This window comes from Belonocnema kinseyi, chromosome 7 (assembly GCF_010883055.1).
Source record: "Belonocnema kinseyi isolate 2016_QV_RU_SX_M_011 chromosome 7, B_treatae_v1, whole genome shotgun sequence".
NCBI classification, from domain to species: domain Eukaryota; kingdom Metazoa; phylum Arthropoda; class Insecta; order Hymenoptera; family Cynipidae; genus Belonocnema; species Belonocnema kinseyi.
In genome coordinates this window covers 15,597,095-15,621,074 of record NC_046663.1, presented here as the reverse complement: position 1 = coordinate 15,621,074, position 23,980 = coordinate 15,597,095, and positions in this window count along the sequence as shown.

The window sequence follows — 23,980 nt, the reverse complement described above, 5'->3', positions numbered from 1 at the left end:
AAGGAAACTACTATTTCTTAAAATGGAAAATTTTTTATTTTCAGAATTGAAATTACTTCGCATAAAAAAGAAGTCTCAGTTTGCATGGCAAAAGTAACTTAACCCAGCTTAAAACATCCCATTGGGCACATAATTTGGCGACGTCTTTACGACGTCGTTACGCCATCTTTACGACATCTTTACGACATCCTATGTCCATGTCGTTTCGGTGTCTCTGCGATGTCTTAAAGACATCGTTAGGTCATACGACTTATTTACGATATCGTAAAGAGATCTTGAGAACATGGACGTAGGATGTCGTAAAGATGTCGTAATGATGTCGTAAAGACAAAAATCCCAAAATGAAATAGACATGGGGCGTTACCTAGAGTCGGGGAGTGACGTCAGTGCTTCCAATCTTGGAAACTTGTTGAACTGCGCTTGCGTAATACTGGAAACCGAATTGGTTACTGCTGGCGCACTGATTTTGAATAATATCAATAAGAAAATATATTATTTATAATTAATACTGATTAGGAAATGCATATACAGTATTTTATTGATCCTAAAATAAGATGTTGGCGTAATAGATAGAAAAAATTCGATTTTAATTAAAAAGACGTTATGAATTTCGAATTCAGAGAAAGAAAATATTTTTTATCACAATGCTTTATCTTCTCACTGTCTATTTTCTGGATTTAATTTTTTTAATTTTTAACATTGTCACTTGAAATAAAATCAAAAAAGTTACTAAAAATAAAATGATAATTTTGTTTTTTCTGAAGTCCAAATAAATAATTTTTTTTTTTTAAAAATCACATTATTTTTTCATCTGTCACTCAAAAATTCTATTATAAGATTGAAGAATTATTTTTTATGCCTTTCCAAATTATTATTCATAATAAATATTGAATTTGCATATTTATATAATTGAAAATACGCGCGCTAAGAGTAACCAATCGGGTTGCCAGCGCGAAGCAAGCGCAGTTCGAAATGTTCCCAAAATTTGGAGCACTGAATGACATCAAGTGATGCCTACTACTTCGGTCATGTGACCGATTTTCCGTCATCTGACTGTATGAATAATTTACTGAATAATTTACCGAATAATTTAAACTGAAAACAAAAACGGAACAATTTATTATGTAACTGAAAGCTGTTTATCTCATAAGATGCACAATTTCTTTGATTTGCGTGATTTGAGTGAGACATAACCTAAATGGTTTAAAATGGTAACTTTTACTTTATTATTAAATATAATGATAATGATCAATCATTTTTTCGTTTAAAGATTCATCACTTTCGTGGACAATTCATCTCTTTGAGTGAAGATTTGTTTTTTTTTCTTTGAGTCCAAATGGATTTTTCAACAGGAAATTTATCTTTATTATAAAATTATTCCTTTTGGTTCAATGTTTATATCTTTTAGCTGAATATCAGCTGTTAGATGTTTCTTAAAAGAATTTAATTTCAATCGAAATTTAAAGAAATAAAAGTTAAAATTATTATTTTTCTAACATTTATTGAAAATTTCATTTATTTAAATTTAATTGATTGTAAAAATGACATTCTAACAATTATTGAAAATTATAAAATTTCACAGGAAAATCCTTCAGAATTCAATAATTTGCTTCGAGGCTTTAAAAAATACTTTTCCTACTATAAATTAAAAAATCAAATGTGAAAGCTTAAACTATTGAAATTAAGTCATGTTTGTTAACCAGCTTTAATTTAACTTTTTTACCCTTCTTTATTATTATTTAGCCACCTGTCTTATTTCCCAACTTATTTTCACATGAAGCGCTACATCGAGTTAAGAATTTGGGATAATAAATAACAAGAAATAAGAAATGTGGGTCTTAAACTTTAATAATTATAAAAAAAGAAAAAAAAATATTTACAACAAAAAACTTTTTTTACTAAATTTTTGTTGTTAACTTTTTGTGACGTTTCGCGTGAATATAATTTGAGAAATAAAAAAAATGGCGGTAAGGTAAGAATCTGCTCACGTGACCTACTCATCACATGGCCTTAACGAATCAAAACTTGTATTACTTATAAATGAGCGCTATTATTTTCAATGTCATAAATTGAAGAATACATAAACAAATTTATGAATTTTTAAAAATTACCTAATTTCAAGCAATTTTAATTTAAAAACATTAAAAACTGAAAAGTTAAAATTTTTTATCGAACACTTCTTAAATCCTAAGTTAGATTATTTTAATTTTGAGTCGTTGCAAATAAATAATTGTTCAACTGTTATTTATACATAGATATATTTTTTATTCCAAATCTTTAAAAACATTTTTTTTTAAACAATCCTTACATTATTATTTTCACAGTTTTGGAAATTTTCAAAAATATTTATGAATACTTTCTTGAAATTAATTTTAAAAAATAAAAAATTATTGTCAATTTCGTAAGGAATTTAAGTAGATTTTTTATATATTTTGAAACCTCTTCAAACGTTTGATAAGCTTCTAAATTTTTTGTTTGGATTCTGAAAAAGTCTACATTTTGTTTAAAAATTTTTTACGTCTTTTAAAGTTTCAACTTATTTTTGAATAATCCTTAAAAGATTCACAATATTAATAAAAAAATTATAAGTATTTCCTCAAATTATTCGCATTCTTTCTAAATGATAACATTTTTATCTGTAATTAACACATCAAAATTTAAATTTTTCAATTATAATTGAAATTTTTTTGAACAGAACAATAAAATTAACATTGTGATGTTCTAAGTTTGAGTTTAGATCTATGAAATTTTAACGATTTAAGGCTTTTTGTTTCAAACAATTTAGTTTCGAATCGTTTAGTTTTTAATATTCCATTTTAAATAAATGCTCAAACATTAATGACTATCAAAAAATTGCTCTTTCTCTCAATTAAAAATGTTTAAATTAAAAAGGTTAAAAATGGTATATTTTCTACTGAAATAACATAATGTTTATAAAGTTACGGTCGGAAGTTTACGTTTGATTAACTACTAAGGCTTTTGAATTTAAGTAGTTCAGTTTTTAACGTTAAAATCTGTGAATTTTTTAATTTTAACTGCTTTAGAATCGCCCAATAAAATCATTCAATTATTGTTCAATTTCGAATACACGAACTTCATTTCAAAAAATTGCAATCGCAGAAGCTTTTATTCTTTTATTAAGTAAGCCTTCAAAACTGCACTTTGAGGTTCTTTAAATGGAAAATATGTCCTAAAAAATTAAAATCTAAAATGGAAAATTGTTATGGTAAAAGGTTTTAGAATTACACATTGTAAACTTAATTTTAATTAGCTTAACTTTACAAATCCCCAAAAAATTACTTTTGTTTATTAATTTGCTTTTACCATAAGAAATTGTATTTTCCTGATTAACTGGAAACTATTTTGACAAGTCACAAAAAGTTTCAAATGTACAATTATTTGTTTACAATTTATTATTTTTAAAACTATTACTGTTTGTTTAAACAATTGTTTTCTCACCTGTGAAAAGTAAAAAGTCATTTTTCGGGATAAATAATACAGCTGACGAATTTCAATTATTATATTCCAAGCTTAACATATTTAGAAATTAATTAATTCAACAACTTTGTTTGTTTAAACTATTTGTGCTGAGTTTTTTTCTCAAATTAAGGATATAAGTAAAGGATTATAAAAGTAATTTTGTCAGGATACTTGTCACTTTCTAAAACAATTTTTATTCATTTAAACAATTTTTTCATCCTGTAAATCGTGAAATATGTAGATTTAAGTTAGATATATTATTATTAAAATTAATCAACATTATTTACATAAAACTAATATTTTACATTTTATAGAGCATTTCTTGGCACAATGCAAGGAGGTTGGGCGCGTCAACATTAAAAGTTTTTGAGTGTAAATTATTCCTTGAAAATTCACTAAGAGGTTGTCAATCTTGAATTTACAAAAAAATTTATAAAATGTACTTATTTTCTTTCATTTTTCTGAAAACCGAGCTTTTTTGATTAGAAATCCCATCATAATGTCAGAAGGTCAGGGGGACTAGTTAATGTTGTCCTACTGGAAAAAAATATGGAATTTATTTTTCCCTGAAGCAAAAAAATTTTGAAAGGGAGTATCGACCGCCAAAAATCGAGAGTAAAATTTTTACAGATATAAATGTGAGCAACTTATTTTTCTACTGATTTAATGCCTTTTTTTTACAAGTCTAAAAACCTTTAAAAAATGGCATTTGATGACAATTATAAATTAAAAATTGATTATGGTGCCGGGCATTATACATAATGACTAGGGATTATATATATAATATATAATGCCTAGGCATTATAAATATTGTTACTCTACATTATAATGCAATTTTTTTGCTTCTTTTAGGATTACAATAGACCTCGTTTTTGTGTTTAGAATTTCCTGATTTTTTATTTTTAAGATAAAAATAATATGGAAAAATTGAAAGATTTTTTAATAATTCAATGAGGTGAGAAGAGTTTCAAGAAATTTCAAAAATGGAAAAGTGTGGATTTGAAGTAGAAATATAGATACAAAAAGCTGCCTTATTGTATATAAAACACGAAGGATAAAACGCTATCGTGTTATTGAACAAATATGGATCTTTCTGTCGCGTAATAATTTATTTTCTGGACTCAGTATTAGACATAATAATTATGTTAAACATGCAGACAATTTTATGACTTTAATTGGAGAGAAACAGCGTTAAAAAATTCAGATAATTTAGAAACACGTATTATATAACAACTATCGTTACGTAGGCTGCAAAATCGTAAAAAATATTCAGTACATATTCTCTTCTCAAAATTCTCCCCGAGTGAATTATTTTTTTGAAAATAATATGAAGACCCTGATTGGTATTTTGTGTATCATCTTTGCGATTTCTCCTGATCCTATTGGTAAGTATAATAATATGTCTACTTGGAATTTGTTTTCTCATCGCAGTTTATTTTTTGATTTTTCAAAAATTATTCCAATAAAATCTTTTTATAAAAAAAAATAATTCTGTACAATTTTAGACTCAATTAAATTAGTAAGATAACAATATGGTGATGTATGTAAATAGGCAAAGTCACCTTTACTTATTTTTTTGAGAATTCAATAAAAAAATTATTTGAAGAATCAAATTTGGACATTCTTTAAATTTATCTGTAGTTTGGGTCGATTGCTGAAAAATTTAATTTATTTTTATTTTTAATGTTATTTTTTACAATTTGAACAAAAACTACGCATCTGTTAAATAATTGATTAGTTAAAAATGTGTAGATATTTTGTGGGTGCATAATTTTTGTAATTGTTTATAGGATTATACATAATGGAATGCTTTTATTAAATTAAATCTTTTCTGAAAAAAAATCTCCTTCGCTTCGTTGGGAATCGAACCACGTAAAGGCCGATTGCCTTTCGAGTGCTTTTCTTTTAAGCTACTAGAGAGATCAAAAGAAGAATCCTTTTTTAGAAATACACTCATTATTTTGCGAGCTGATTCAAATCAAATTTTTTAAGGAATCTGGATTATCATTAGAGAATAACAGAACTTCTTAATGTCTTTTAAAACTAGATGGAGCTATGAATTAAGAATTTTTTTAAATACATTTTTTCTGAGAAAAAAGATCTTTGATCTTCTGAGAATCGAACCAAAAAACTTCCGATTGCCATTCGGATGCTTTAACCGTAAGCTCGTAAGCTCAGATGAGAACAGATCTTTTTATAGAAAAATTTAATTTTAAAAATGTTTAATTTTAACCTTCATTTAGTCTAAAAAGACGTTAAGAATTTCTATTATTCTCTTATGATAATACATATTCTTTAAAAAATCTAAGAAATATGGGAGAATTATGCATATATTTTTGAAAAAGAATTTTTTTTCGATTTCTGTAGTAGCTTAAGGGAAAAGCACCCGACTTGCAATCGAAAGTTCTGTGGTTCGATTCCTAGCGGAGTGAATGAGTTGTTTTTTTCCGTGAAGGAACAATTTCTTGATTCAACAGAAATTTTTTTTATGATATTCAATTAGGTTGGAAAAACTTTTTTCATTTCTCGCAAATTTAAATGTTTATCATAAGTTACCGAAAATATCCAAAAATTAAAAAAAATTTTAACGGACATTCTAGGTCGGAGTCTTTTCAGCTTTTTAGCAATTTCAGTTCCCCAGGTTTTAGTTGGTATCAACAGATGGTTGCAACTTCATTAGAGGGTCATTTTTATCACAGCTGGATATTAAACCAATTTTGGAATTTGTTTTGGGATATTAAATATTTTTTGCATAAAATACCAACATTAATAGAAAGTAATCCTCTTTTTCTGGTTGCAGGTTCAAGTACACCGTTCGATTTTTTTCCTATTAGCGACCGTATTCATAAGATTCCCCGTGTCGAAACTTCCACTTTATCTTCGCCAAGATCTCTTTCTGTAACTAACCTGACTCTCCGAGTCAGATCCAGGTCTCCTCCTCCAAGGCCGCCTCCTTCAAAGCGACCTTCTATTTCCAGACCCATGGTTCCTGCTACAAAGCTTCCTTCTCCTGACGGACATGGATGTGGAATGGAACAACTTCCATTTATTCGGCTCATTCCCTTTGCGAACCAGCACCGAACATTTGAACTTCGAAGATACACTTTTCCTTCCGATAAACAAATTAAAATCAGAATCGGAAGAAATATATATGGACCTATGCCAAACCAAGAACAAATTGTACTATCATCATCCAATGGTGATGTCTATGCAATATTGGAGACCTATAAGGTTCTTGCTGGATTCTATAAATGCGTTTACTCTGCTATGAGACGTTGTAAAATAAACATGAAGTTGGGCAAGGTTACCCCATTGACCGTAGAAGAAGTCAGTTACACTCCAGTAGGTTTCTATCGCCAAATCATAAATCATTATAAGGTTGAACATCTTATATCATTATCGCTTTAACCGGGGATGTATTTTTAATTTTTCTTAATATTATTCAAATACAATAATCATAGGATTTTGAGCATTTTACATATAAGATTTGGATTTTATCAAGCATTATTTTAATCATCAGTAAGAGTAATGCTGCATTTCGAACTTATCTTAATTATATTGATTATCATTGCGAATTATATTAAGTTAGTGTAAATTTTGACTGTTGAGTAAACTGTAAGAAACAATAAAAGTTGAATCTGATTCTGATAGAACGATAAAAGTAACTCAATAAAAGCTAAAATTTTTGAGCATGCGTTGTTCCTTTGCTCAAGGTTCATTTTAATATTAGCATCATGATAAAAAAATCACTGGATTGTGGATTCTTTCGAGGAAAAGAGCCAGCATTTTTTTTACAAGTGCTGATTGTTACCGAAATCTTTTTTGTTGAATAAATTGTTCTGCCTATTTTTTGTATGATAGAATAGTAAAGAATGAAAGGTTTGTTGGTAATTGCCAAAAGACCCCTTCAAGTCCTAGCCATTTATCACTTGTTGTGTAAATAATAACTATTTAACATTATCTCATGCAGTGAATACTTCTTCGATAGTTTTTGTATATTCAAATACATAAGAAAAAAACAAAGTTTTTTGATTTTTTTATATTTTTGGCTTACAATCAATTTTAGAATTTTTTTTTAAAGTAATAGAGTTCAAATTCCCTTTTAATAACGTTTCGGCCTCATCTGTGGGCCTCCATCATAACAAACATCTATTATGAGAGTTTACATAAGTAATTATAATAAAAAATACATATAAAAAGGAATTGAGATGCATAAAACAAAATTTTACTTTAGAGGTAATTTTCGGATCCAATCATGGTATATGTCAAAGCGAAGGTCAAAATTAAAAAATTCGTAGTAAGTTCATTCATCGTGTCAAGTAAAAAGCATTGGAAAACTATGGACGCTAAAGTGTTTCCTAATATGCTAATAGAAGTTAAAATTTTTTATGTTGAAATGCTGTAAAGACAGATAACAAACTGATGTGACATAAACAACGAATAAATGAATGGGGCATTATTCCTAAACTGCCCCAACTTTAAAAGTCATGTCTTCTGATTGCCTTCAAATCTACAAAGTTTTTTTCCAATATGATAGTAGTACACCCATTAATTTATAGAACTTGCCTACTTGAACTACACGGAGTGAAATTTGCATCACCCGGGCAAAGCTGTTATATTGAAATGGTCATAACTTCCTTTCTAAAAATGAGAATTAAATTTTTCATGAGTATTTTCTGAAGAAGTTTTCATGCTTTTTCAATTTGTAGAATATGTTGTGTTCATTTTTTTAATTTTTATAAACAAATTGTCATTTAAAATGTTTATTCAACATTTTCTACTCTTCGGGCAGCTTTTATTTGTTTTAAATTATTTTTAAGCAAAATCTTCACTTTTTCCGATTAAAATGCTATTTGGAATTTTGGGACTGAAAATAGGTATGTAGTTATGCGAAGATACTCGAGTGAAACCCTTCCTCGCGTTCTCGGACAGGTTGGCCAGTCCTATCGGGGACTTGGTCGTATGCATGATTTTCCAGCGAAGCTGCACTAAATTCATCATAATTTATTTAGTTTACCTTTTTTCGTGCGTTGTTTGCTTCTCTGAAATTGAGACTTTTTGACTGTCTTCGGAAACAGATCATGTTTTTTTGCGAATGAAGTTTTTTTCAGTTGCAATTGTCCGGTCTCGTTTGGAATTAATCCTAGGTATTTTAGAGTGCCCGAATTTATAATTGTTTCAGTGAATTTATTTCCTAGTTTTTTGGGCATCTTTATGTGATCTTCCTTCGAACAGAAAAAAATTACTGTTTCCTTTAAATGATTCTTAGCCCTTTCGAATAACTCCATCGCAGTTAGGATTGAATTCTGCGCTGCGCGCTTAAAGCTAGGTTTTGCCGCAAGTCTTTTCGAATTTCTACCATTTCCGTCACTTACAAAGACATAATTAATTTTTAAATGCTGCGCAGCTCAATCTGTCATATAACAAATTGTGTCAACGACGCTAAATTTCTTCTTAAGGTACTGTTTGATGAGCTTTTAAAATGCGTACACAGCTACAGTTTCATAAATTAAATTCACATGAAACGCGTGTGGTTTTAGGTTTTTAAATATAGTGTAGAGTGCTTCTACGATAGCATTAGCGTCTGCTATTTTGGTCTTCGAAGTGCTTCTATCAGTTTCCTGTCAAATTTGATATGTCACTGTGTCCAAACTATTCGCGTGCAATGATCAATTAGGTGCTTTTTGAAATTTTCAATGTCAGGACAAGATTCGCATTTGTTAAAATGACAAGGTTCAGGGGGTTTATTGCACATTATTTTCCAAGGCAGTCATGGCAATTGGATAATTGTCTGTCAGTTCCATTAGTTAAATATTAAATATCAATCGCATTCAACCTTAACTTTACGTTTTCATTAAAAATGCAGACACAAACATTATGAGTTCCACTTGCTCGAGCTAAAACACAGTGCTTTGGTCTTAGTTGTGTGAAGTTTATTACAAGATTTTCAGTTTCTCGTGCCAATTTTTGTCCTAAATTGGCTTCCGAAATAGTCAGAACTCTACTTTTGGCAACTAACTCTTTAGATTTTCTGAGTTTACGTTCAGATGGACCGAATTCTCGCATAATTTGTCTGTGACTTCAAAGTTAGACGCAAGGGTGAGTAGCCAAATCTTTTCTGAACATGTAGTGTCCTTCTGCCCTAATTTCCTTCTATTTTATTCAGGACTTCGAGACCCTCTGCGTGATTTCCAGTATTGCATTCTTCTTTTTCATTTTGCCAACCCTACCATCCCTTTTATGTTAGGCTATTATATTTTTCAAACGATGACCCGTTTCACCAATACAAACTTTATTTAATGCATTAAATATTATTAAACGAAAGGCATTGTTAATATTTCAGTTGTTTCACAGTCTTTTGTACCAGTAAAACATTTTTTCAATCAGTGACGATTTCTAAAATTTACATTAAAAGCAAACTTCTATAAGGCATTTTTTAATGTTTCTGATTAACCTTTCACATAAGGTTATGAACCCCGCAAATATATTTGACTTTAATGTTTAAGCCATTTTATTTTATTTTTCATTGAGCTATTTAAAATTTTATATACTTTTTCTTTAATAAAACTTTTATTTAACGGTGGTGGATAATTATTTTGTTGCAAAGTAATTCTTTATTGGTCAAAGTTTTCTTTTCTACAATTGATGTTAATTAGTGTATTAGATCTTTCAATTAAGCCTTGAGCGAATTGATTGGTCTGTTAAAGACGGGTTTTTGAACCAATTAGTGATTAGAATTCCATTTTAAGTTTTGTGATAGACCGATCTAAAAAATAGAGAGTATTATTGTTTTTAATTTTTTAAGTAAACTGTAGAGATTCTTCTATGCTACTGAATATGCTTATCAGTTTTTAGATCTTATCTGTAGAAACAATAGTAAAACTATCATCTACATAAGGTTTAAAGAAGAGTGGTTTAAAGATTAATTTTGATAAGGCTCTATCTTAAAAATCTTTTAAAACAAGAGTATATGCAATACGTGATAAGGCTACTCATCGGACAGCCAGAAACTTGTTTATGACATTTTTGATTGAAGTGAAAAGCAGTATTATTAAAAAAAAAACGTTCTGAGAACTATTACAATATCTGGATTTGATATTCTAGTTGAATTTTTATATACCTGTAATTTGTCTTCTATACCATCCAAAACTAAATCCAAAGTAATGTTATCAAACATGGTTACAATATTTATTAAAAAAGTGAATTTGTATTAGGAATATTAAAATTATTTATTTTTTGTTTTGAAGATCTAAATACATATTTCTCATAAGTGAATCAGTTTTTCCAAATACTGGCTTTAGGAGATCAGATAAGTATTTTGCTAAATTGTAGGTTGAATAGCCATTAGTAGAAACTATTAATCTCCATTAAATTCAGGTTTGTGAAATTTAGGGATGGTATTCATATAAAATATAATTCTTCAATAAATTTTTAATGTTTAATTTACAATCTTCTGAATTTCCAGCCAATAAGGTATTATCATTATTTTCCTGGAAAAACATAACATCCTTGTGATCATTTTGGAATTGTGTAGCAATATTTGAAATTTGGTTGCTTTTTTCCAATTTATTGTTTTTATTTATAATTCGAGATTAAATTTGCAATTATTTTTCAAACATATGATTTTTTATTATCATCATCAAGGTCTTTTTATACAATCTTCTATACAAGCAATGGGATGATTAGTAGGGTTATTGTTAGAATTATAAGTAATGCCAAATTTAATGCCTAATGCTAAGGTTTCAGCTGTTTCATCAGCAATTGTCACATTTGATAAATTTTCAAACCAATTATCAACTCATAGATTCCTGGGCCCATTTTTTTCTTGTAGCAATCTATCATTTAATAAATAAAATTTCTTTGTGTGAGCTTACCTTTGTTGGAATGGCATACTGGGAAACTTTGTTGATTTTTGTAGTTTTCCAATACTTTTTTCTTTACACAATAAACCGACTTACTACGAATTTCCTCATTCTGACGCTCGCCATGATTGACATCGAAAATTACCTCTAAGGTGAATATTCGTTTTATACATCTCATTTATCTTTTCTGTGTGTTTTTAAATTATTATATATTATTTAAGCTCTTATAACATCCGTTTGTTTTTATAAAGGCCCACAGATGAGACCGAAACGTTGATAAAAGGGAATGTAAACTTAATTAAAAGAAAATTTAACTGACCAGAAGAACAAAATAAACAAGGTAGAAAATATTGTGTTCTCTTATATTTTTGTATAACGATAACGATCGGTTGTAGGTCTTACAGACAAATTTTAAAGGTATGCGAATGACGCTGATAGAATAAAAGCTTGAGGAATTTATAATCTCATGAAGAAGAGCTATCGTAGCTTTCCTGTCTTACATAATTTTCATGCACACATATTGAAAGTGTTTTGAAAACAAGTGTCTAAAGTTTCACCTACGACATATTGAGATCCATAGATGATAGATTGTTGTGCATTAGCATGAAAACTGGAAATAGAAGATTAATTGTCATAGTGTGACAAGCCCAAATTTATGGTAAAACGAGGGAAATAATAGAGGCCTTTTATAGAATATGCAATGATACTATAGGTGTTTGCGATCATAAAAAATGAATAATTTTATTCGGAGATATGAATCGATTGGTTAGAGTCGAACGTTCGGATATGGATAGGAGGCTTGGTGAGTTCAGAGTTATGAAAGTAAATAGTTACAAGGAGCAATTGGTTAGAAGAGAACAAAATTCAAGTCAATTTCAAAGGATGCTTAAGTAGACTTCTTCAATAAACTATTGGGAGATGAAATGATAAGGACAAGTACGTCAAAGAAAACGATACGTTGAAAAAAAACGATACGTTGAAACCTCACAGGCTGTGTAAATTTTCCGGTTTATATATCGAAATAGGGAAAGTTCCAGATGAATGAAAAACGGCGATTAACGTTCCAATATGTGCAAAAAAGATTTAAAAGCAACTGAACTAATTAAACAGTTATTAAGATACTAAGTATTAAAGTTTTGCCAGAAAGATAATTTTCAATTTAGAAAATCTGTCCATGCACCATCGACATCCGTTAAGCAAGAAAGCCACACATTTTATACTTCTCCTCAAAAGTTTAAGAAAGCCGAATGTCAGGCCTGCAACAAGCAATTTGAAATTTCGTGGAAGGGCGCTTAAGAGAACAGATAGATTACATTAGACGAAAACAAATTTTAGACTTCTTAATTGACTTTTGAGAAACCAGTAAGTAAAAACCCAATGGAAACCAAATTAGAAGTCCCTTTATAAACATTTGATAATCCATAAGTCAGCAGGCAACATAAACCAAATTCAAAGCTTGTTCATCAACTTATTAGAAAAGATAAAGTCAGCAGATAACAAGAAAAAAATTCAAATCTCCTTCATCTGCGCTCGAGAAAGCAGAAGCTTTCAAGAAACAAAATTCGAAGCTTACCCATCGAGATTCGCGAAACGAGAAAGTCAGAAATCTTCCAGAAGCAAATTAGAAAATACTTCTTTGGGGTTCGAAGAAACAATCTGTCAGCTAATTTTAAAATGCCTATTCAAAGCTCCATAATTGTAGTTCGAAAAGCCAAAAATGCAGTTGCTACGAAAACCGAAATCCGAAGCCCCTCAGTAGATATTCTAGAAAGCAGCCAACGAAAATAAGTCCGAAGTCCAGTTATCGCCGGTATGGAATCCAGACAACTTTGCTAAAATTTGATTTTTCAAGTTTTTATCAGAAAATAATTTAATTTTCTTATATGAACTACAAGCGCTTAAATTGTTTGAATTTAATTTGACAACTGTTTCGTCATGAATAACATAAAATAGACCAATTGTTCCCTAGAATCCTCGATTCTATCCGTAATGGATTTGGGGCGAGAACAAGCCAAAGAAGAGAAAGGAAACTGAATTGAATGATATTTATTACGTAGTAATTACACAGTTTTAATTGAAATATATGGGGTTGAGAGTGATAGACCAGCGTTGCGCCCTCAATTATGTATTGGCCTGTTCTGAAAAAAACGAGACAGGTAAGTTGCGGGTTGAAATTCATCGTGTTATAATCAATAGACGAGGTTGTTTGTTTAAAAGTACTAACCATTGATTTTTCAAATAGAAAGATCGTCTCAGATCGCCTGACGAGTCCTCAGGTGTGTGTTGGAAGCTGCTCAAAGGTAGGTTCTAGCCCTTTGGTACCGATGGTTATTTTCGGATCAGGCAATCTGTTCTCGGGGTGGCTGAACTCGATCCTCGGGTTTAATCCGTATACGACACTGGGTTCAGATAAACTTCGAGTTAGCTGATGAGAGACAGCAAAAACACTGACGCGAATACTTGGCGCGAAGGTTCCATATACAGAATTGGGGGAAGCGTTATTTATATCTTCTCCAGGTCATACTCTCTTTTCCACATATGTATTAAAGTATCTATTTACTTATTTTAAAGTACGATTTCATTTCCTCATTATTAATATTATTTATGGTCACGTAACACTACCAACACGCATAATAATGTTTAAAATCTAAAAAAAATAATGATATGCCTAGTCCGATTCGAATTCTCCAAACATTGAGAAATGATAATGAACATTTTGTTTCTTATCATTCCCTAATCATAAACTTATGGGGGACTTGCTTCGATTTTTCTCTAATTAAGCAGGAGGAAGTAATTTGTTTTAAATACAGAAAAAATGTCGAACCATAATCTGTTTAGATTGAGCAGAACAAACATTCTCTTTTCGTATCATATTATGTAACGTTATTCTCATATTTCTTTTTATGTACTCATCATTATATAATTGTAACTAAAAATTATAATAATTGAAAATCCAATGTGATACAAAAACTCGTAGATGTAACTCACTTCTACAAATTTATATTTTAATATTTTTGTCTCGTCATTTCCATCTCATTAAATTAATTATAAGCTTTGGATGTATCGATTTTAATTTTCCCTACTCAGGAAATTGGTACAGAGTACACACATCGGTTTCAATCCTGCTAGGACGGCAAACCTGAAAAGATTCAATTTATTATTTACAAAAATCCGAAAAGAAACTCTATCAACAATTTCTGGTTCGAAATTGAGATTTACTCATTTCTACTTTTAGTCCCTTGATCTTAAAATAGTTTTGCATCAGAAACCCCTTTCTTATGTAATTTTCCCTGAGTTTTGGATCTATAGTGACTCTAATTTGAAATTTGTTCATTTAACCCTTTTTTTATGCAAATCGTTATTTTTATTTTTATGAGAGATGAGCCCACAGAAGCGAGAGTTAAAATTGTAAACTAAAAGGTGGTAAATTAATCGAAATTTCTTAAATTGCCATATCTTTTTCCTTTAGTTTTTCTTTTTATCGTAAGCTAAGTGTATTAGTCATCATTTTCCTCCCTGTTTTTAAAGAGGACAGAGATTCCATTTTGTTTTATAAAATTAAGTTTTATGAAATACATTTCATTCCACGCAAATTGGGGGCAATATTTGGGTGGAAATTTCTCTTTTTTCTCTAGACTTTTATTTCCCTTATTGTAAAACAAAGCATGAGCTTACTACCGCTCATTTGTTTTACTTTCGAAAATTTTCAAAAGATTTACCTTTTTACTCCTCTTTCTCGTTTTGCCTCACAAAAGTCATGAAACTATTCTGGGAATTGAGCTAATTCCTGAGCACATGATTGCGTTAGAAAAACTCATTAAGGTCCAATGCACTCTGAATCTAATTTGACTTATAATTTGTTTATCCTCGCTGCATTCGTTTTTGTAAAGAACAAGTTGCCAATACAGACTAGGTGAAAGAAGTGTTGAGAATGCAATGGAGTTCTTTTCCACCTTACTCACACCAAACCGTCTTTTTTACCAGGATATTCAAAGGCATGCACACTGGGACCCTTGTGTTCCCATAAGAATAGGTTGCGAAAGGATGGACGGATAGCTCTCCAGTGTAGCCTCAGTCTATTTAGGCAGGGGCGAATTGTTGAGCAAAGGAAAAGGAGTAAAAGTTTAATTTTCACAGGTTTCTTAGTTTAAAGAAATTAAAACACCCTTAAGTTCTCCTTACCTAAATTTGTGGTGATTTATTATTCCGATGAGCTTCGAAATTACTCCTCGTATGATAGTCGAGAACCAAATGTGCGATCGCTGCTAATGCTTGGTGTCGACTGCCGATCTCCTCGATCCTCGCTTATTAGCCTGGTCCCAACGACGTAGCTTTGATCATCCCTTCTACCTAAGTATGTTGCGCACGCATCGGCACCTGTTTCGCACAGCGGTACTGAATACCTAAATAACCCATTCACCAGGAATTCGCGAGTCATTGCAAGAGCGTAATTATTCTCTGTTTCACCCGCCCTTGCATCATTTTTACCAATAGAAATTAATTTTATATACTGAAACATTTCAACTAAAAGACATATGCCTTCCAAAATGTTGAGAATCTCGGTCCAGGTGGTAATAACAGAGTGCCTTTAAAAAAATGTAATTCTCCCCTTCTTGGTCTGTACCTTCTGTCGAGTCTTCTCTCTGATTTAGGTGTTTATCTTCTCTTACAAGAACTGATCCTTTTATCAAATCCATATCTCCACCTATAATGAAAACAGAAAAGAATGCGTATGAGCTTGAACCCCAAAACTCATTGTATTATTATAAGTCGACGGTGAAACCTTATAATATTGAACTTCTAACATTTTTTTGCTAGACTTAATAAAAAAATATTACTTCCGCAACCACCACTTCGGCTTAAGGATTAGTTTTTGCACTCTGGAAGAGCCTTGTCGATCCACATGGTAAACAATATACCAGCAAGGGAATTGTTTACATCTGAAGATTCCTAAGACTTCTACCTCTAATGAAAAGGAGGTTTCTCATAGTAGGTTTCCTCACCTGGATTTGGGATGAAGATTGATTTAATCTTTCTTCACGAGAACGGGGTTTATATAATTTAAAGCATGTCCAAAGGATGTTGCAATAAGTACCTACTATGGACTGCAATTCTACTTGCATTAGAGCAGAAAATATTCCGCATTATCCTCCAGTTTAATTGGTCTAAATTGTTCAACTATCGCTTCTATTTTGGAGTAAGATTATATACGCTGCAATTTAGTATTTCGTCCTGACACTAAAGTTCCTGCGACTGCGTTCGTTTACTGCAATCACAGTTCAAGAGCTTCGCATCCTTTTGTTAGCCCTTAAGACAAGAATTCCCGTTGAAACGTTTATGTCTATCTGTTTCACAGACTTTAACCTGCCTGTTTTAGCCACTAATAAATTGAAAAGATATTATTATAATTTCTAATAATCTCATATTCAAAAATAGACCCATTAATAAGATAATAAAATGAAATAAGACTGAAGACTGCAGGCGATCAATTGCTCGCAGCCTCGAGCAGGACGTGAAGGTAGTCCGATAAGAGCTGGATTTGACTTAGTCTGCCACTTTAACGGCTATATCATTCTATTCTATTTTCTGTTGCACTAATCATTAGAAGTTGCTCGTTCGGTTTTCTGCTCCAGAAAAAAGCATTCTTGGTCCGCACAGTGACAAGGTTCCTGTTATTGCCTTCAATAGTAAAATTCAATAGTAAAACAGTAAAGTGTAGTGATTCTTTGTTGATTTCCAGCAACGAGGTAGCATGCTTTTCTCAATGCCATCATTTGGATTAAAGGTATATTTAAAACTTTTGATCATTTTCATTTGTTCCTTTGAATATTTTTAATGCAAACATAGAAAAGATATGGAACTTAAAAGGCTACAGTTGCAATTACCTCTCGGCTCCTAAAACCCTTTCCCTGATTTCCCAACCGTTTAAATTTGTAACTTCTTTTCATTTCTTTAAAGAAACACTAGTTTTTATTGGGGTAATTTGTCGGGGTAAATCATTGGGTTTCTTCAAAATTAATATCATCCATAAAACTTAAGCCAGTCTCTAGAATAAAACCTTGATGAACTAATAAATATATCATCATCTCTAAAATACAATTCTAACTGAGATGTTTTCATAGATTTATCAGAAAGAACTGACCTAATCTTGCTACTTAATCTTCTATCTTCCGCCATATGAGACCAAAGAACTTTTATTTAGACAAAGGTTTGGTTCCACATTTAAGCATACATTTAAAGCAGAAGACGTTCCTTCAGCATTGTTGACGTTAATCTGGCTTATATCTTGACTGCAAGGGTCTATTGTAACTTTAAGTTGTCTTCTCCACTTCCGTCGAAAACACCAATTGGCGTTTGTCTTTAGGTATGTTTTTTTATCGGATCTTCCTGCTGATCCTCTTCAACCCATAGGGCCGCCTGCTGCGGATCTTTTTCAGATTCTCCAATACATCATAATGACTAGTTTCCATTCTGCTGTCTTCAATATCGGATTCTAGACTGCTATCCTCTTAAATGCTGCTAATTCAGGAAACCAACTTTATATTTTCACCTTCTAAGGAGGTAATAAATATTGATCACTTTGACCTTTGCTCTTGTTTAAAGTTTTGGTTAGCTAACAGCTTTCACGAAGCAAGTTTGAAAAATTCGTCCGAAAATATGACAATGAAAGAATCATTATGATTAAAGTGGCTATCATCAAATCTTAGGATCATTTCTGCTATTAACAAACCATCTATTTACTTATCGAGTGCTGCATCAATACTGGTTGACAACGAATTTATGGTTTCTTTTCCTATAGGGCTTACTTTAAAGTATTTGTAGAGTATCTTCAAATGGGCACCATTTTTTATAGTTCGGGTCTCGTCTTTAGAAAGTCTACCAAGAAGATAAATTAAGAAAATTGTGCTATGGTCAAATTTCTATGAATTTCTTATGCTGTGAAATCTTAGGCTTGGTAAACTAAAATCACACTTCATCATAGTCTCACGATCATTTTTCTTCATTATGTTATCGCATTGTAACGTGTGCTTTTAGAGTCTTAACTTGAAGCAGTTATTTTTTAGGCTAAAGAAACCCTGAGATTTTAATTCAAAAATAAAAATAGTAACAAGAGTTCTAAGAATTGCAAATAATTCGGTAAGTTGCAAAGAGTCTTAGGAAATCTAAATAATTCGAAGGTAATATAAAAAACAAAAAGACAAGACTTTAAAATATACAAATAAAATTAAGATAGTATCGTACAAAGGTAGACACATATAAGAAAGAAATTAAATAACTTTGAGAATTAAGAGAGGGTTTGAAGTTCAAATATAGAAAGTAGAATCTAAGTGATTGTAAATGAAATACGAAAGAAAAAATGCTGTCATGGTTTTCAATATGAATGCTGATCTTTCTGTTGCGTAGTAATTTATTTTCATCACTCTATATTGGAAATTATAATGTGATAAAACATTTGTGCAATTTGAAGACTACCATTGGCAAAAGCTAGCGATATGGATTACCAATAATTGAGAAGCTTGTTTCAGATAGAAAGTATGGCTGCATAAACTAAACAAGTATTAACTATATCGATTAGACTTTTTCGAAATTCTTAGAAAGTGGATTCTTTTATTGAACACCTTTGGGATTTTTCCAAATCCCGTTGGTAAATATAATAATACCTGTACTTCTACTTTTCTTTTTTAGTCGCAGTTTATTTAATTTTTATTAAAAGTTAATCAAACCACAATATTTTTTTTTTTGACTTTAAGTTCATGGGATGCAGTATGATATCTTTTAAGCTTTATTTATATTGATTTTTACTTTAACTTTTGATGAAGTTTTTTCCTTCACTATAGCAAACAGGATATGTTAAATTTTAAAGACTCTCTGATTTTAAATCAGTAAAATTTCGTATATTGAATTAGAGATTATAATTTAAAGTACGTTATAAAAAAGGGAATCGCAGCCGGTAAGGAAGTTTTAAGTATTGTAAAACTTGAAAATAGGCCACGTCACTTCTAGCAAAATACGGTAATTAAACGTCATTGCTTGAAAATGGAAATATAAACCTTATTTACACCCTAAACCGTTCTCAATTTTCTATACTTATTGAAAAATTCTCCAGAAAACTTTTATTATGAAAAAATTCACCAAGTCCCTAATGAATAAGTTCATATATTTAATACTAATTTGTGTAATGATGAAATATTACCAAGTATGAAAGAATTTGCAATTCAAAGGGATTCAATGAAAAATGAATTTAACGATTAAATTTAGACAAAGCAGTCGTAACCTCATCCATTGAAATTTAAAGAAAAAACAAGAGAAAAGGAAAAAGTACGCAAGTTTCATATTCTGTTCCCCGGATAGAGGGGGAAATATTACATTTTTTGAAAAAAAGTAAATTTAAGCAAAAGATAAAAAACATTTTTTCCACTTTTTTGTAAAAATGCATTTTGTTGGCAATCGTTTTTCATTCATTATTTTGTCAAGAATTTTTTTCCTGCAAAGTTTCCGTTATTTTTGTGACCACCCACGGTTAATACAATTGTCTTTTAAAAATCCATAAGCATCCAGTTTGATGCGAATCAAATCACTTTTTCGGATTTCCATCTGCCATTTCGAATTTCGTATTTTATTCTTAAGATCAGCGACTATAAAAAACCCTGAGTGTGAAGCTTCTTCATCTACGAGTTGATCTTCGAAAATGTACGTAGACGTGTTTACCACAGTGAGTGGTCAAATTTATTTAGTTGATTTTTGTCAGAACTTGATACTAGACCGATTTTGGTGCACTTTTAGGTGCATGGACTTTTTCTGTGCGTGAAATACGAACATTATTAAAAAGGACTCTTCTCTTTCTGTTTGCAGAATTAAGTACACTATCCGAGTTTTTATCTAGTAGCGACTTTATTCTTGATGCTTCTTGTCGCCGACCTTCTACTTCCGCTTCTGAAGGAAATCAATATCCTAAAAGATCTTTTTTTTCGGCTAAGCCACCGCTTCGAGCCATGTACAGGTCTTCTTCTGCTGAGCCTTCTCCTACAAGGCGTCATCATATTTCCAGGTTCACTGTTACTCCTACAAGGCTTCCTTCTCCACTATGAGGCGTTTGAAAATAAACATGGAAATCGGCACGGCTTCCCAATTGACACCAGAAGAAATGAGTTTCACACCAGTAGGTTTGCATCGCCAAATCAGGTTCCACTATAAAGTTGACCATGTTAAAACATTATCTTTATAACGAGGGATGCATTTCGAGTAGTACTTAATATTATTTGAGTAAATAATTATAGAATTTAAACAAATTATTTATATATCCTACTGAATATTATGGAGATGTTCATTGATCTTGCTTAAACTGTGTCCTGTTTAGGAAATTAAAAACAACAGTCAAAATTAGATGTAATACTGGTAGGAAATAAAAACTATAACTAAATATTATTTAATATTTATAATTAGCTTTTACTGTTTAGAATCTCTAGTTTGTAAAAAAAAGTCATTTTCAAGAAAGAATTTTCGTGATGTTTAATTATCTAGAGATCTAGATTTTGTGTGGCTCCTAATTGTAAATCATCACCCTCATAGGTTCACTATTAGAAAATAATACCTTTAATAAAATACTTTCTATTAATTAAATTTTCTTACAAGACATTAAAGGCTAGATTGAACTCGTTAGAGAAAACGTGAATCAAGCGGTAGGAAAATACATAGAATCATAAGCTTATTTGAATAATTAGGTCAATCAATTTTAATTATTAGTTGCAAAAGTAAACGCATCTTGATTCAACATGATAAGACCAATTTTGAAAAATCTCTAACTTTTTCTGCGTTTAGAATTATGCGATAATATAATACTTATGAAAAATAACTTGGCAAAACTATTTAATTTAATTGTCATATCACAAGAGAGCGCATCAGAGCTCCGTTATTTGTTAAACGATTTCACCAAAGCAGAGGGGGCATTGGCTTAATTGAAATATACAATACAAAAGTGGAATTGCCTTCTCCTTTCATGATCATTTAGCGATTAGATTCGACAATTTGCAAATCTTGGGAGAATAATTTGGGAGCGTCGACTATACAGCCGAAGTGTGAAGTTTCGCATAATTTTTTGACGGACTAGGGGAATGCCATTGAAGGTACTGATGATTCAGAACTTGCTTCCACTAAAGAATTAAAGGCACCAGCAGGCAACAACATCAGGAGTAGTAAAAAGAGTAAGTCAACACATGCTCATAATGCTGCTTAAGAAAGGAGAATTACAGTTTCTCAGTCAGCACATAGTCACAGCGAATGATAATTTTTTTTTCAGGGAACTGTCAGTGAGCGGAGGCATATAGCAAGATAAAATAAATTATGTTTTAACAGTCTAGCTAAGCACTACATCAAACACTTCGGTTTTGATCATCGCCACCAAATATGTAATGCTTCTCGTCAAACTCCCTGGGTCTTTCTATTCATCAGTTCTCACTTTTCACTTGTCACAACCAACCACATGACTAAACACGGCGTTACTTCTGGCACGGGTCTGGTAACTACCGAAAGATCTGATAAAGGGCGCAATTATACCAGAGTTTTACTAGCCTGAGAGGCTCAAGCTGCTTTTATTTAAAAATATTTGGCACACCGACTTCGCCTACCTCGTCAATCAGCGATCATCACGGATTTGGGTGTTGGAAGCCATCGATTCATATCGACGAGCATTATTGTGAACATCAAAGTATGCTCTCGCATCAATCCTGGGGTAACGTTCTTAGTAAAAGCTATACTCATATCTTGACTCATCTCTTTTATTTCACCTGATGGTCTTCTGGTTACGTCTAGCATGGTTTGAAGGTCAAATGAGTCAATTTCAAGTCAATTTTCAATAATATATTCAAAAAGCACCGTAGGTCACGAACTCTTATTGTTGCTTCGCCTAAAAACTTACAAATTGAAAATAACAAAGGACCATAAACCGCCTGGGCCTGCAAAATAAGAGAGACTAAGTCTAGCTCATGTTTTTGAGGTCGCTGAATCCAAATCGAGTGTCCGTTTGACGCCATCTGGTCATGACCAACGTCAGTTCAAGGCCAAACCTACAAAATTCATCGATAACCAACTAAATTAGAGTACCTTCAGGTTTAAGTGGTCGCTGAATTCGAATTCGGTGCCCTTTTGACGCCACCAGTTCAGTATCAAAGTCAAGATCACGGTCAGTTTAAGGTTAAACCTACAAAATTCATAGTTTACCAACTAAATCAGAGTACGTTTAGGTTTAAGTGGTCGCTGAATCGAATCCGGTGTCCGTTTGTCGCCATAAGGTCAGTATCAATGTCAGTCCTGATAAAACCTCTCTCCCTGCTCTTCACTCATATCACCTTCATTTTCAGGAAGCCAATCGATATGAGGTTCTAATGAATGGATCTTTAAATTCATAAAACACCCTAACTTTCCAAAAATTTTAATCGTTTTGGCAACTATTTCTTTGTAGCTAGGGTCATTATGATTTTCTAAAAAGTTGTAGAAAACTTGCCTAAAGCTTTACCATGCTTCTTTCACATCACCAGTCATTCTCCGCTCAAATTCATCATCGTATAGCAGAGCTCTAAATTGCGGACCGTAAAATACTTTCTCTTTTACTTTAGCTTTGGAAAGTTTAGAGAACTTCTCAAAAACATCCTAATAAGCATTACTTACTGGTTTTCTCATTGCCTCAACAAATTGTTTTACTAAGCAGAGTTTATTATGTAATGGTAGTAACACCACTTTTCTTGAATCTAGTAAATGTTTATTTATAACACTAAATGATCCTGGATTAAGATTTTCTCGAAGTTTCAAATTTTTTTACATAATGCTACTCACAAGCTCAGCTATTCCATCGGCAAATAAAACACTGGTGTTTTTCAAATCCACTCTGTAGACCCAGCATTATTGTTATGATTTTCCAATCTCCACAGAGCTGCCAAATTTGGCTATTGTAATTCAATTTATTGAGAAGTAAATAAGGAGTCTCGTATTTCTCGCCCAATGTGGCAGAGTGTGCAACTCGTAGAGATGCATATTTATTAACATTACGTAAAAACACCTTTTAAACTTCTTGTAGATGAATCTATGAAAAGTCGCCACTCGTTAGCATTATAAGGTATGCTTTTAAAATGTTCAACTAATCTCTTTACATTATTACAATAAACTAAGTCTCCTACTGAAGAAAATAATTTCTAAAATGTCGATCTCCATCACAGAGTCAATTTCAGTGACCACTTAAACCTAAATTTATTTGGTTAGCGATTAAGTTTGTAGGTTTGAACTTCAAATGACCTTGATACTGACCTGCCGGTGTCAAGCGGTCACCGGATTCGAATTCAGCGACAACTTAAGCCTAAAGGTACCCTGATTCAGTTAGTAAGCGATAAATTTTATAGGGTTGCCCTTGAACTGAACTTGATACTGACCTGCTGGCATCAAACAGATACTGGATTCGAATTCAGCGACCAGTTAATCCTAAATTTATTTGGTTAGCGATTATATTTCTAGTTTTAAACTTGAAATGACCTTGATACTGGCCTGATAGCGTCAAACGGACACTAGAATCGGATTCAGCGATCCAAAAACCATAAGGAACATCTAGTCTCTCTTATTTTTCAGGCTTAGGAGGTTTGTGGTCCCCTAGT